General features: G+C 48.6%; 1 long non-coding RNA gene across 1 annotated transcript; it reads left to right on the top strand.

Moving 5' to 3' along the window:
* Window positions 1-529: 529 nt before the first annotated feature.
* Window positions 530-1877, top strand: LOC125540983. Its single transcript, XR_007297417.1, has 4 exons — window positions 530-779; window positions 961-1049; window positions 1452-1544; window positions 1771-1877. It is a non-coding gene; the product is annotated as an uncharacterized LOC125540983 (long non-coding RNA).
* The last annotated feature ends 13117 nt before the right edge of the window (window positions 1878-14994 follow it).

Below are 14994 nucleotides of genomic sequence, written 5' to 3'. Positions count from 1 at the left end.
CTCCCCCGCTTCTTAACGTGTTCCCGCTGATGGGGTGTCTTTCCCGGGTATAGAGTCTAGACATGTTTCTTCCGTGTGGTTGTTCCCATCTTTTGGGGCCTCTTTATCTCGGCCGTAGGTGTTGGCAGTCAAGCCAACCACGGGTATTCTCTTCTTCGAGATCTAGACCATCTTTTGTGTCTGGGTGTCACCAGACTTAAATTCTCGATCTACACTCACAGCTAAAACTTGACAATTTGAACCGTTGATTAATGCAAGAGATTGAAGATACAACTCATGGAATCTGAAGAATTAGAAAAAAGGTCAAAATTCATTTTTATTTCAAAGGTGGACGGTTGACTTTTTTATTTAACTGATTCTGAACGTCCAAGGTATCGGTTTTATTCTACTATGGACTTTATTGCCGCATTAGCATATATTTTTTTGTGAGATGCTGCATTATCATTTATGTTCTTGCATATTCTGTTGGTCCTTAATGCTGCCACTGACGACCAAGTGCTGCATATTTATTTCTCTTTATAGTAAAATGTAACACATACAACTATGATTAACACATTCTTTTTAGTATTTACATTGGCATTCTTTTGTCACTGGACAATTTTTTGTCACATATAATGATGTTTATGAATCTGTTCATGTATTTTCGAGCTTTAGATGAGTATATATACTACCAACCCTTGCTTGTCCTTTCAGACTAGGCCTACCAGGCTACCACAAGGTCACCTCAGTTGATTTCAGACTAGGCGAGCTCCTGGATAGCCTTTGCAATTCGATGCTCGGTAATGCCTTGTGTACTATACTTTTACCTTGATGGTTGTACGACTCAACGTGGCTAGCAGATTCACTTGATTCTTTACTTGATCTTTCTTCTCCTAGGATAACCATGGCCCATGGGCATGGATGCTTGTGTCGCTGGTATCAGACGACATAATGTCTTATGTATATCACTGGTCTTTGTAGGGATGCGGTGGCATGTGAGAGGACAAGCAGGCGTGGGGCTATTTATGGTTGTCTGATCATTGTACTTTGGGACATTGTACTTTTAGGACGTAATGTGCACTTTTGGTTGTTATTTTAAATTTCCCATGTCTTCATATGTCTTTTAGATTCTTGACATCTGCACAAATAGCCTAAACCTCCATGGCATGATCCATCGGAGTATTTTGTTTGTTGTACGATTTTCAAGTGCGACCTTCCAATTTATGTTGTAACTGATAGGTTTGGCACCTCAGATAAGTTCTTGAAATACCAATGTCATATTTGGATTAGAAAAATAAGATTTAGTTCGATCATGCATGCAATTGCAATAACCCTACTCTGAGCTTTTATATACTGGTTAAAATAGTTAAATCTTCTAGATTCTTTTGCATATTTTCTTGGAATTATATTGGTCTATGAGAGCACCTTAGTTTTCACTAAGCGATAAAATAGTTTCTATTTCCGTAATACAGGTCATTAGTGGTCACTTGGGATGGGTGTGATCTGTAGCATTTGATCCGGGGAACAGATGGTTTTGTCTTGGTTCTGCTGATAGGGCAATAACGGTAAGCCCCACAACCTGCATTCCTTTCTTAGAAATATAAGTTGAATTCATGTATACATGCAAGTAGTTGATACAACAACCTATTAGTTACTCAGAGGCTTTCTGTATTGGTGTCTGCATTTTTTAATGTTACATGCATCTATTTTTATTACATAACGTTTTTTCAGCTTTGGGACTCCATGTTGATGCGTTTTTACCTTAACATCTTATTATCTATTTTTCTTTAGGCAAGGAAGAAGGTTGTAGAGTGCGGATGGATGTGAAAAGGAAGAGGATGGATGCGAGAAGAGAGAAGAGGGGTGAAAGAGGATATGGCTAGAAAGAGGAAGAAGGATGGGGTGGAGGCGCTTCTTGAGGATTTTTGTCTGACTGATTTCATACTCTCTTATAAATCATGGTTAGCTAGGTAAACCTTTTGTACAACAGCTCTTGTTCAAAAGGAAGTTTGATCTTTCGGCTTCTTATTTTAGGTCAATATCAAGTACAGTTTAGTTAATTTATGTTGATGTTTATGTTTGAAAATGACTATTACCATTCTGGTTGAATGGGGGCATGGATAGAAGAGATTGCGAGTCGGGTATGGTGATGCCAACATTGTATTGGTGGCAGATAGATTTAAGTAAGGTCACTGTTAAATCACCAGAATAAGTCTGCCCCCGTTGCAATGCACGGGCAATGGGAGAAATGTGATGTCCATGTAAGTGTTTAAAGGTAACAAGTTAGACATGATTAATATTGTGGATGAGCTATTCGTAAGTCAATTCAATTTTGAATCTGTGCAAGTTGATTTCTGGGAGAACACAAGTGCAACATAAGGCCAAAGTCGTTGATGGCACTGCAAGGCCCAGCTAGGACCTCGTCAGAGACAAGGACGACACTTCAAGCGGTAGTGAGGAGTGGTGTCACAGTCGGAGGCAAGGAAGAAGGTTTGTAAGGGTGTGGTGGTTCATCGGAAAAGTCTGGTCACTAGGCTGGTTCAGAGGGATGGTCGGGGGTGGCGGCCGCGGCTAGCGGATCGGCGGGTGGTGGTTGGCTGTTAAGGAGGAAGAAGTCGGAGGTAGAAGACAAACAACAACCATTCGATGAAGATCCAACGTTGCTCGAGGAGTGTCGTCATAGTCGAAGGCGGGAAGAGGGTTGACACGTGTAGGTGGGGGTGCGATGGCTCGCCGAAAAAATCTGGTCGCCGGAGTGGTCCAGAGGGATGGTCGAGGGTGGCGAGAGGGGAGGGTAAGGAAGCAAGGCGGTCGGGGGTGGCGGCGACGGATGGATCGGCCGGTGGTAGTTGGCAGTTCAGTAAGAGGAAGAGGCCGGAGGTAGAGGATAAACAACAACCATTCGATGAAGATCCAACAGCCCAGAAAAATCAACTTTGCATCAAATTTCTTAGTCTGACATATAGCGTCACCCTTAATATTGAGACATTTAGAATATTTTTGACCATATTTATATGAAAAAAATATCAACTTATGCAGTACGAAAGTTATACATTATAAAAGTTGAACTCATGATGCATCTAATGATATTGATTCCATATTGTGATTATTTGTATTTTTTATAAAGTTGGTAAACTTTACAAAGTTTGATTTTAGATAAATTTTATATGCGAGTAAAAAGGACCGATGGGAGTACTATGTTGCTTTCTACATGTCTTATGGCTTTATTAAAGATCTTCGCTTCTATGGCTTTAAGCATAAGATGTTATTTTTGTAGCACATTTCTGATAAGTTTTTTTTTCTGTAAGGCTATAATTTCAATCACGTTCTAAAATATAAATGGGATTTGGTGATAAGTCATCATTGTGTTTGTTCATAATCTCTCAGGCACGACAACTTTCATGTCGAATGTGGTCTAGAAATGTTCTTCGATAAATATGTTTTTAGCTCTTAATATTTTAGTATGATCGTAAATTTATCAATTCATATATCACTTTGATAAATAATTTTTAGTTGGGAGAATCAAGAAAGAAAGAAAAGAAAAGAGCTTTAAAGGTAAAAAAAAGTAGTTGTCGATGCAGCCCGTTGCAACGCACGGGCATTCTACTAGTCATGGCTTAACGAAGAAACTAGGTGCTATCTGGGTGTCGAAACTTGGCGCGTCCCGTTCCGCTGAAAAAGGAACATTAGCTACCTAATGACGACATAACCGATGATGGCCATTGTCTCTCTCTGCCGGTTCATTCTCGAGAACAGTAACGATAATGGTAAGCACTCGCTGAGCTAGTATATACTATTTCTTTCGTTCGGAATTATTTGTCGCAGAAATGGATGTATTTAGATGTATTTTAGTTCTAGATACATCCATTTCTGAGACAAGTAATTCCGAACGGAGGGAGTAGAACCTATGGAAATATCAACCAATTATTGGTGTAGTCCCGCATCGAGGTCGATCTAACAAAAGCATGACTTTCGAACAACTACTACTATGGAGCTAGCGGCTAGCGGGGCAATGCAGTCACATTGACGCGTCCCATTCACCTCAGGGAGAATCCAACTGTGCCTGATGGCACGATGACCACACTATACAAAAAGGTTGTCCTTCTCTAACTTCGTTTTCGAACAAGGGCGTGCGTGTCACGATGCGTTCGCCAATCTTTTCTTGATCCAGTATATCTTTCGTGGTGTAGAATCTCCCGTGAAGGATCACATCCGTGGCACATCATGCACGCCCTGTCCATACGTTCGAACGCACACACAGTTAACTTGTTTTCGAATGATAAAATGTCTTGAGTTTGGATACCGGCATGTACTACTTGCATGCAAATATGTAGTCTCCTATCATTAACTCCAGCTCCCATGCGCGCGTGCATGCAAGCCATGCAGCATGACACGTTGTACTAGGCTCGATGCTTTCAATCATGCATACATACTCTTGCAATTATTTTTCCTATTATTATGAAGACAGAAAGTATGTATCGTGTACAACGATACACCAGATGAACAGTCAATGTTCAACAGGCGGCAAGTCATGCATCCGGACGCCCCACCTGGTAGGAATCTGGCATGTGCATCTCCATCGCAGCCTAATAATCGGCATCAACAACTACGTACAGTATCATCATGGGCACTAGGCGTGACGGCTTGGGCAACATCAACAGAACGTAGAAGCCGAGGCCACATGGCTGATTGGAGCTTCATGACCAGTGATACCTTGCCACTTTGCTCCTCTAGGCCTGAGGCAGCCACCAGCTGGACGACAGGTGTACCATGTACGATATACCATCAAGAACGGCGTCACGTTGCATCCACGGGAGTCTTTGTTCTATTGGTTCTCCAAAAGCAACCTGTTCTTCTAGCTAGTCTGCGCCCGCGCTGATGATTCGATATTTTTCTAATCTTCACGATTCGTATGTGAAGATATTATGGAATAGAATAGCATCTCCAGCCGTTCGCCCCCCCCCCCCTCCCCGCGGCGCTTGAAATATCGCCGCCTAGGCTGGTCTCGTTCCCAGTCATCGCCCCCAGATCATCCCCAGACCACGTTTTTTAAAACATGAAATCGGCCAAAACACGTTCAAAATCGGCCAAAGCACGTCCAAACTAGGCAATTTCATTGATATTTTACAGAAAACATAAAAACACAAATGAAAAGACAAACTGAAAACAACTACACCTAGCCACCGCTGCCGCCCCGCGTTCTATATGCCGAGGAGCCTGTAAAACCGGGTGTAGTAGTCGTCGTCGTGCTGGGTGCCGCCGCCGTCCCTGCTGCACCCCTGATCGGTGTCGCCGATGCGCGGGGGGTTGGACGGCCTGGGTACATCCATGTCGTCGCTGTTGAGGACGACCATGCCGCCATCCTCAGCGAGCGGCGATTTCCTCGAAGGCCCCGCGCTGGCGCTCCATCTGCTCGCGGACGTACTCCTCCTTCGCCCACTTGAGGGTGATCTTGTCGGCGGCGGCCATGTCCTGATGCTCCTTCTTCACCGGGAGCAAACCCGGCTCGGTCTTCGGCCGGACGAGGCGGTAGGAACGAGGGGAGGGGCGGCCGCCCTCGTTGATGACGAGGGCGTCGTCGCGGGTGCGACACCCAAGTGGCGTCTCCTGCGGCTCCAGTTTGAGGGTGTGAAGCGCCGGCGAGCCAGAGGACAGAGCCGGAGCCCGACAACGACGACGTCGCCGTCTTCATTCGCCGCGACGTCCAGGAGCTGTCGCGGCGGCGAGAGAAGGAGGGGGCGCAGGGTACACTACTAAGGAAAGCCCTAGCAGTAGCGCTGGTTTTTGTGCTCACTAGTAGCGCGGGTAGGCGCGTTACTAATAAGGCGCTACAGCAATTGCTTAGCAGTAACGCGTACCGCACGCGCTACTGCTAGGACAAATAGCTGCAGCGCTTGTTCTCTCCCACGCTGCTGCTAATGTAACTACTGGCAGCGTGTTTTCTTTCCATCGCTACTAGTATTGTTTTTTTATTTTTTTATTTTTAGTGTATTTATGCGCCATCGTACAAATATTGGTACAATATCAGTTATGAGGTTTACATCATTATGTCCATAACAGTGTGTCAAATGAAGGTGGATTAGGTTCAAGTGGAGGCAATATGTGGTGCATGTCAAAAGTATACTACTAATCCAAACTTGATCTAGTTTGGACTAGTAGTACTTTCGATGTGCACCACATGTTGCCTCCGCTTGAATCTAATCCGCCAGCACAAGCTATTTAATCATCATCATAATCATTAGCACCAACAATATTTATTTAATCATCACTAACACTAGCTAATAATAATCATCAGTCATTACCACCAACACTAGCTATTTTATCATCATAGTAATAGTGTAGCACATCATCATCCTCAAACTCATTTCTAGCTAATCACTCGTGCTGCTCTTTCTTAGGTAAAACAACAAAAAGCATGTGTAGCTCTCCTCCTTGATCAAGTTGGAGCATGCAGATGAACCTGTCTCCTAATTTTGGGTAGCACATCTGTTTGCTGCCCCCTAGTACTTGTCTGCGCTCCCCCATCACATATCTGGTCCAGTCTTGCACTATTAAGCATTCATTGCTGATCTTGAATGCACTAAAGTAACATGTAGGATATCTTGGCCGTAAGCTAATAATACTCATGGTACATTTAGTCTCGATCCCATAAGGCACAACATTCATCGGGAGTCCCTGTTGAGGAACATCGTATGGTCACATACTTAGCAATGAAGTTTAGCTTCACAAATAATGTATGGAAAAGATGCACTGAGGACAAATAGTAAAAATCTTACCATCCTTCCTAAATAGATGTGACCGTAGTTCATGACGAACACTATTGGTCGCACGTTTTCAGTACTAAGATTTCTAAGTCCAGGAAGAAAATTTGTCTTGACGGTATCAAGATCCTCAAGCCATGAAACATAATGACTTAGCTCCTCGCAGTTTAGTTCATCCCCGGGACAGTAGTAGGTCCTGTCTACCAAGCGCTGGACATGTTTGCTTGCACCGAAATAAGCTGACAATACAAATTAGTTGTCAACTATTTTTGAATAAACAATATCAAAGACATAAATATGGTTGAGAAACTTACATTTTGGTGTAACTGGAGGCGTCTGCACATCGACCCGGATGTCGGTATTACCTTCAATATCATCTTCCGGACGAATATCAAAAGTGATAACCATATCAGGCTGAAATGCATAAGTCTTGCATAGTGCTCGCCATGTTTTGCATCCAAAATAGGTGTAGTCGTTTGAATTGTATAATTTTGCATGGAAAATATAACCATGCTCGGTCTTCAAATAAACTTCCTTTACCTCCATAGTATGACTGAAACCTATCTTATCCAATACAAAAACTCTTGCATGGCAGGGGATACGCTAGTAGAATAGTAAAAAAAATATAAGTTCAAGCAAATGAAGCAGATGTCATGCTTAATTACGAAAAAAGACTTGTCGTTGTGACTTACTGTATCCACTTCGAAGTTCTCGTCCAGCTTGATGCTGAAGCGCCTATCATCATCTAGGAAGATTCCGTCGCACAGGCCGCGCTCGTCTTCGCAGTATTTGCAAATACCGAAATCCTTTTTGTCGTCAGACATTTCCTATGTTCATAGTTAAAACATTAATTGAAAATCGATAGAAGACAACTATCAGGATACTCAACACACAAATCCGGGGCACTCGATATTTCCTACATATTCTGGAAAAAGTCATGCCAAAATTCACGGAAAAATCCGGCATGACCTTTGCTAAAATAGGATATATCGAGCGCCTGAAATTTACCGGAACGGAAATGAATCAACACTCCGGCAAAACATAGGCCACTCGGAGGTGTAACCTGCAAACATGACCGGCCACTTGGATATTGAGCAACACAAGATACACATTTCAAAATATCTTATAAGACTCAAATTAGCATGCATTCAATAAGTAAAAGTAAATTATCTCATGCGTCCGTACATCGTCGAATATTATCACTAATACATCCCGAATAGTGTCATACATATAACATCACTAGTACAACTAAAACCCTAGCACACGACGGGTATCGGCGCGGGCGGTGGACACCCACAGAGAAGGAACCATCACGGGATCATAGCTCCAGTGAGATCCCTGGAGAACCTGCCAGGTATTGGAGAACATGTGCTCCAACGCAAACAAGTAGCGACGAACGTGCGCGTCCTCCTCACTGACACGGTGACGCACCACCTCCGTGGAGTCCTCGAGCCTCTGGACCGTCACTGGCCCACGCGACCGCCACCAAAGAAGGTTCGGGTCAACGACAGGCTGGCTCCGTCACTGGCCCATCTGGTCAAGCAAGTGTCGTCCTCCGCCGACTCGACGACGAGGATACGGGATAGGCATCGTCCACATCGATGCGGGAAAATTGCTTTAACTAAAAAAATAGCAACAAGTTCTTACTAACTAGTTCTATTAATTCAACTAGTTTTTACTAAAAATAAACTTACTATAAATAAAATTATTCTAGTACATAATTAGTACCTAGTTCTTACTAACTAATTAGTACCTAAGAACTACTGCCCTAATTACCATCTAATTTGATGAACCTATAGGGGTGGAAAGTGGTAGCGGATATTCCAATTATCCAACTATAAAGTGAAATAAGTGGTCAAATTTTACTCGTTTTATGATTCATCTTAGAAATTTGATTCGTTTTCACCCTTACATGAACCCTAACTCATTTGAGCCGCATCCACATCCGATTCGTTTCCACCCTAACTAATTTGATGGAGGTAGAAACCCTAGGCAGAGGTAGGGGAGAGGGAGGAGCAGGCGTACTCACCTCGGGTGCCTGCGACGAGGGAGGGGCAGGCGGCGTCGAGGTCGTGGTCGGGGCTCCGGGGCGGCGTTGAGGTCGGGGGCGGGGCCGGCATTGAATCTGGGGTCGGGGGCGGCGTGGGGAGAGTGCGCGGCGACCGAGGGGCGGCGGCGGTGAGGCTGAGGGCGGCCTCGGGCGGCGGCGGTGAGGAGACGGCGGCGAGGGCGAGGGATGATTTGGGGAAGAATTGGTGGCTGGGGGCGGGGTGGGGGGAAACCACGGTTTAAGTGAAACGTAACGGTAGCGCGTTTCCAGAAACGCGCTATAGCTAAGTTAGCTATAACGCGTTTATTGAAACCCGCTACTGCTATTCCTTTCTCCTTTTTTCCCTTTTTTCTTTTATTTTTCTTTACATTTTATTTTTTCCCTTTCTCCTTTTTCTATTTCTTTCATTTTCATTTACTTTTCTACTTGTTTTTCACTTTATTTTATTTCCATTAGCAGCAGCGCTTTACACGTAAGCGCGCTGCAGCTAAGGAGATTAGCAGTAGCGCTGGGCCATTATACGCGCTACTGCTAGGTTGGGCTAGCCATGTGCGCCCAGTTCAAACGTAGCAGCAGCGCTTTTCGCTAGTACGCGCTACTGCTAAAGTCATAGCAGTAGCGCGGTTTATTTACGTGCGCTTCTACTAAGTAGCAGCAACGCTTGAGTTTGTACAGCGCTACTGGTAAAATTCTGTGTATAGGCTTTTCCCTAGTAGTGGTACTCCAGGCACGGCGTGTTGCCGGCCTCGATGTGCTCGAGGACGGCTTCGAGGGTGAGGCGTGGGACGCCCCACCATAGGCACCGTATGTCGGAGTTGAGGCGGCCGCAGGGTTCGGCGGGGAGGTCGGCATTTATAACCGAGCATGGGCGGTGAGAGGCTGCCCGCCGGGTGCCGCGTGGTGGGAGCGGGCGGGACGCGTGTTGCGGCGCCTTCACTCTGCCGCCCGTGAGGCATCAATGGAAGGCTGCCCGGCGCGGCAGCCTTGGCATTGATTCCCGCAGGAACCAAGGTGATGAGGACGACGAAGGTGGCGAGTCGCTGACTCGGCGGGCCCATTCCCGTTCACGCCAAAATCTGTTTCCCCGGCGCCCCCAGGCGCCCCCCCAGCGCGTCGGGTTCTGCCTGAGTCCGTCGGCGCCAAAATCGGCCCGAGCCGGCGAAAATTGGGCTTCTGGGGGCGCAACTGGGCCGGATTTTTGGCATCGGCGACAAAAAAAGAGTCATGGGGGGCTTGTTGGGGGTGCGGCTGGAGATGCTCTAAAGTTGTTTGACAACCATTCGGCACTAGCTAAAACAAATCTATTTTTTATGTACTCCCGCCGTCTAGGTGTATAAGTCACGTTACGAAAACCAAATAATCCGAAAACACTTTAGGCATGGTACATTAACTCCATCCTCGTTTCTTGTTTCATGACATATCGACCAAGCTGTTGGGGAACGTAGCATAAATTCAAAATTTTCCTACGTGTCACCAAGATCTATCTATGGAGTCATCTAGCAACGAGGGAGGAGTGGATCTACATACCCTTGTAGATCGCGCGCGGAAGCGTTCAAGAGAACGGGGTTGATGGAGTCGTACTCGTCGTGATCCAAATCACCGATGATCCTAGTGCCGAACGGACAGCACCTCCGCGTTCAACACATGTACAGCCCGGTGACGTCTCCCATGCCTTGATCCAGCAAGGAGAGAGGGAGAGGTTGATGGAGATCCAGCAGCACGACGGCGTGGTAGAAGTAGCGGGATTCCAACAGGGCTTCGCTAAGCGCTGCGGGAGGAAGAAGATGTGTCACGGGAGGGAGAGGGAGGCGCCAAGCCTTAGATTCGTTTGCTCCTCCTTTTCCCCACTATATATAGGGCCAAGGGAGAGGGGGAGGCGCAGCCCTTGCCCCTTCCTCCAAGGAAGGGTGCGGCCAAGGGTGGGGAGGAGTCCATCCTCCCCAAGGCACCTCGGAGGTGCCTTCCCCTTGTAGGACTCTCCCCTTTTTTTTCTCTCTTGGCGCATGGGCCTCTTGGGGCTGGTGCCCTTGGCCCATATAGGCCAAGGCACACCCCCTACAGCCCATGTGGCCCCCCGGGGCAGGTGGCCCCACCCGGTGGGCCCCCGGGACCCTTCCGGTGGTCCCGGTACAATACCGATGACCCCGAAACTTGTCCCGATGGCCGAAATAGCACTTCCTATATATAATTCTTTACCTCCGGACCATTCCGGAACTCCTCGTGACGTCCGGGATCTCATCCGGGACTCCGAACAACTTTCGGGTTACCGCATACTAATATCTCTATAACCCTAGCGTCACCGAACCTTAAGTGTGTAGACCCTACGGGTTCGGGAGACATGCAGACATGACCGAGACGTTCTCCGGTCAATAACCAACAGCGGGATCTGGATACCCATGTTGGCTCCCACATGTTCCACGATGATCTCATCGGATGAACCACGATGTCAAGGACTTAATCAATCCCGTATACAATTCCCTTTGTCTAGCGGTATTGTACTTGCCCGAGATTCGATCGTCGGTATCCCAATACCTTGTTCAATCTCGTTACCGGCAAGTCTCTTTTACTCGTTCCGTAACACATCATCCCGTGATCAACTCCTTGGTCACATTGCGCATATGATGATGTCCTACCGAGTGGGCCCAGAGATACCTCTCCGCTTACACGGAGTGACAAATCCCAGTCTCGATTCGTGCCAACCCAACAGACACTTTCGGAGATACCCGTAATTCACCTTTATAGTCACCCAGTTACGTTGTGACGTTTGGCACACCCAAAGCACTCCTACGGTATCCGGGAGTTGCACAATCTCATGGTCTAAGGAAATGATACTTGACATTAGAAAAGCTTTAGCATACGAACTACACGATCTAGTGCTATGCTTAGGATTGGGTCTTGTCCATCACATCATTCTCCTAATGATGTGATCCCGTTATCAACGACATCCAATGTCCATGGTCAGGAAACCGTAACCATCTATTGATCAACGAGCTAGTCAACTAGAGGCTTACTAGGGACATGGTGTTGTCTATGTATCCACACATGTATCTGAGTTTCCTATCAATACAATTATAGCATGGATAATAAACGATTATCATGAACAAGGAAATATGATAATAATCAATTTATTATTGCCTCTAGGGCATATTTCCAACACAAGCATCTCCAGCCGTTGGCCCCCCAGCAGGCGCTAAAAAAATCGCCCCCTGGGGGCGCTCCGGCGTAAAACGCGCGTTGGGGGCGTGATGCCACCCAGCCGCGGCGCCCACGGGATTTTTTTGAACGGCACAAACACATCGAGTTCATGCATATTTCGGCGACTTCAAACCAAATTCAACCAAACACGGCACAAACACGCCCGCTCATACATATTTAAAGTATTTTACAAAAAAAACACACTACTAGGCCCACCCGCCGTCTCGCTCGCCTCGCCGCTCCTCGCCGGCCGCCGCCCTTGTAGTTCTACATGTTGAGGAGGCTGTAGAACCGCGTGTAGTCGCCGCCGCCGTCATCGTCGTCGCCGCCGCCTCCGTTGTGGCCGCCGTCCCTGCTGGAACCCTCCCCCGGTTGGCGCGGCGGGTTGGACGGTCCGGCGTCGTCCTCGTCGTCGTCGCTGTCGAGGATCACGACGTCGTGCTCGTCCTCGCGCCCACGCTTGCGGGCGGCGATCTCCTCCAGGGCCCGGGTCTGCCGGGTCATCTCAGTCCGGAGGTACTCGTCGCGCGCCCACCGCAGGGCGTCCGCGTCGGAGAAGCCGCGTCGGGCTATCTCCTCGTACTCCGGGGGGAGACTGGGCTCCGGTTTGGGCGCGACGAGGACTAGGCGTCCGGAAGCGGGGGTGGAGTCGGCGATGCGGATACCGGAGCTGCGGGTGCGCCGGCTGACAGGCGTGTCCTGGGGCTCCGCATTGACGGGCGTGTCCTGGAGCTCCGGCTTGACGGGGCGGAGGCAGGGAGAGCCGGTCGACCGACCAGACGAGGAGGAGGACGCCCCAGGGTCCATGCGCCTCAGCGTCCACGAGCTCCCACGGCAGCGAGAGAAGGACGGCGAGGAGGGGTACTCCAGCCTCGGCGTGTTGCCGCCCTCGATGTACTCGAGGACGGCCTCCAGCGTGCGGCCGAGCACGCCCCACCATCAGCGCCGCCCCTTGGAGTTGAGCCTGCCGGAGGGCACGACGCCGTTGGTGGCCTCGAGCTGCTCGGCGTGACGACGGCGGAAGTACGGCTCCCAGAGCGGGCTTTCGGGGACGTAGCGCGGCCCCTCCCTCGCCGCCCGCGGCAGAGAGGCGCGGATACGCGCGATCTCCGCACGACGCGCCGCCCCGATGGGCGGTGGTGGCACCGGGACCCCGCCGGCGCTGATTCTCCACGCCTCGGGCACCCGCATGTCCGGCGGGACCGGGTACTCAGCCTCGAAGAGGAGCCGAGCTTCGTCCGCGTGAAGGTGGCGGCGGCCGAAACCGTTCGCCGTCGCCCGGGAATCGTTCGGCCATTTCTTTGAACTGGGACGACGAGGGGAGAGGGAGGAAGGGGAGAGAGGGCGCGTCGGCGGTGGAGACTCTGTGTGTGCCACCGGCGCGCTGGGTTCGGCTTATATAGGCGGAGGCGGCGCGAGCACGCGTGGCCGCCTCGTCTACGCGTGGCATGCGCGGGGACGCGCGTCGTCACGCCTTCACTGCGCCGCCCGTGAGGCATCAATGGCGGAGGATGACCGGCGCGGCAGCGCGCGACAGCTTTGGCATTGATTCGCCGCGGAAAACGAGGCGATGAGGACGACGAAGCGGCGAGAAACGAGACGAGTCGCTGGCAAGGAGGGCCCGCGGCTCTTTCGCGCCAAAAATTATTCGCCCGGCGCCCCCGAGCGCCCCCGCCGGGTTCGGGTTGGGTCCGCCGGCGTCAATTTCGCCCCGTGCCAGCGAAAATTGAGCCCTTGGGGGCGCGACTGGGCCGATTTTTTGGCGCCGGCGGCTGAAAAGTCGCCTGGAGGGCCTTGTTGGGGGCGCGGCTGGAGATGCTCTAAGAGATGTGGGTCGTGCACGCTTTCAATAATTGAGTCTACCAAACATGACATGTTGTGATTAGTTCATTTTTGCATGCAATGCTATTAGTTAGCAAAAAAACATTAAGTCCTCTTTATTTCTCATCCGTTTTGATCACGGTGCATAATCTAAAATGATTTATACACCTACACGGATGGAATAGTAGTTTCGTGGAGACCAACTGTTTGTACAAAAGCAAGCATGTGCTCACGATCCCGTGGAGGATGACATGCAGGTAGGGGCCACGTAGCTACACTCCAAATGAACCATCGATAATAATAATAATAATACTCTAAGTAAACTGCGTCTTTACGGGTGCGGCAAGTTGCATGTTTGATTTTTCTTGTCAGTCCCGATCGAGCACGAGTCCAGGACATCGTACTTTTACTGATAGTGTACTGGGCACGTTTGATTTTTAGGGTTTGATCTTTTCCATAAACATGTATCGGTTTCTTAATTGATAACATCCTCCAAAACTAAGCGCTTCCATGTAAGGGCTCCCACCAGCACTTTTGTGCAATTTTTCTTTATTTTCAAATCTTGCAGAATTTATTCATACTAATGAGTAACAGTTTTGACTTGCATTTTGGAAGCATTAGATTTATTTTTTTGCCACGACTTGCACAAAGATCATTTAATGATAATTTTCAGACAAAACATTTGTCGAAGTTTGTAAAAAAGGAATTTTTAAACTTGTTAAATTATTATATTTTATTTTACTGCTCATCGGGGATCGTTTGAGCTCGGGAGCTGATAATCCATGTCTACATCACATGCATTCCTAGGGACCGTTTATTCGGGTCCAGATGGTCGCTATGACCTAGACATCCGGTCAAGACCCCAAGACATAACTTAGGAGAGCCACATGAAGGTGCATGCAGGCACATGATTGATCCAACTAACTTGAACGAAATGCTAAAGCAAGCAAGCAAGCAATTTTCAGGCATATTACAGCATAGAGCATACATGCGACGGCGGCTTGCACCCACCCAATCACAGATAAACCCATCCATCGACCATGAACAAGCAGCCGCCACCGCGAGCAGCCACCCACGGCCACGGGCACCAGCGGGACTACTCCAGGCGAGGACAGGCGAGTGTGCGCGCCACTGCGGCAGCTTCTTGGGCGTCACCGCGTCGACGGCCGAAGCAGGACGTGCCTCCCC

This window comes from Triticum urartu, chromosome 2 (assembly GCF_003073215.2).
Source record: "Triticum urartu cultivar G1812 chromosome 2, Tu2.1, whole genome shotgun sequence".
Taxonomy (NCBI): Eukaryota; Viridiplantae; Streptophyta; class Magnoliopsida; order Poales; family Poaceae; genus Triticum; species Triticum urartu.
The sequence above is the reverse complement of the archived record's forward strand: the minus strand, read 5'-3'. Positions and strand labels throughout refer to the sequence as shown.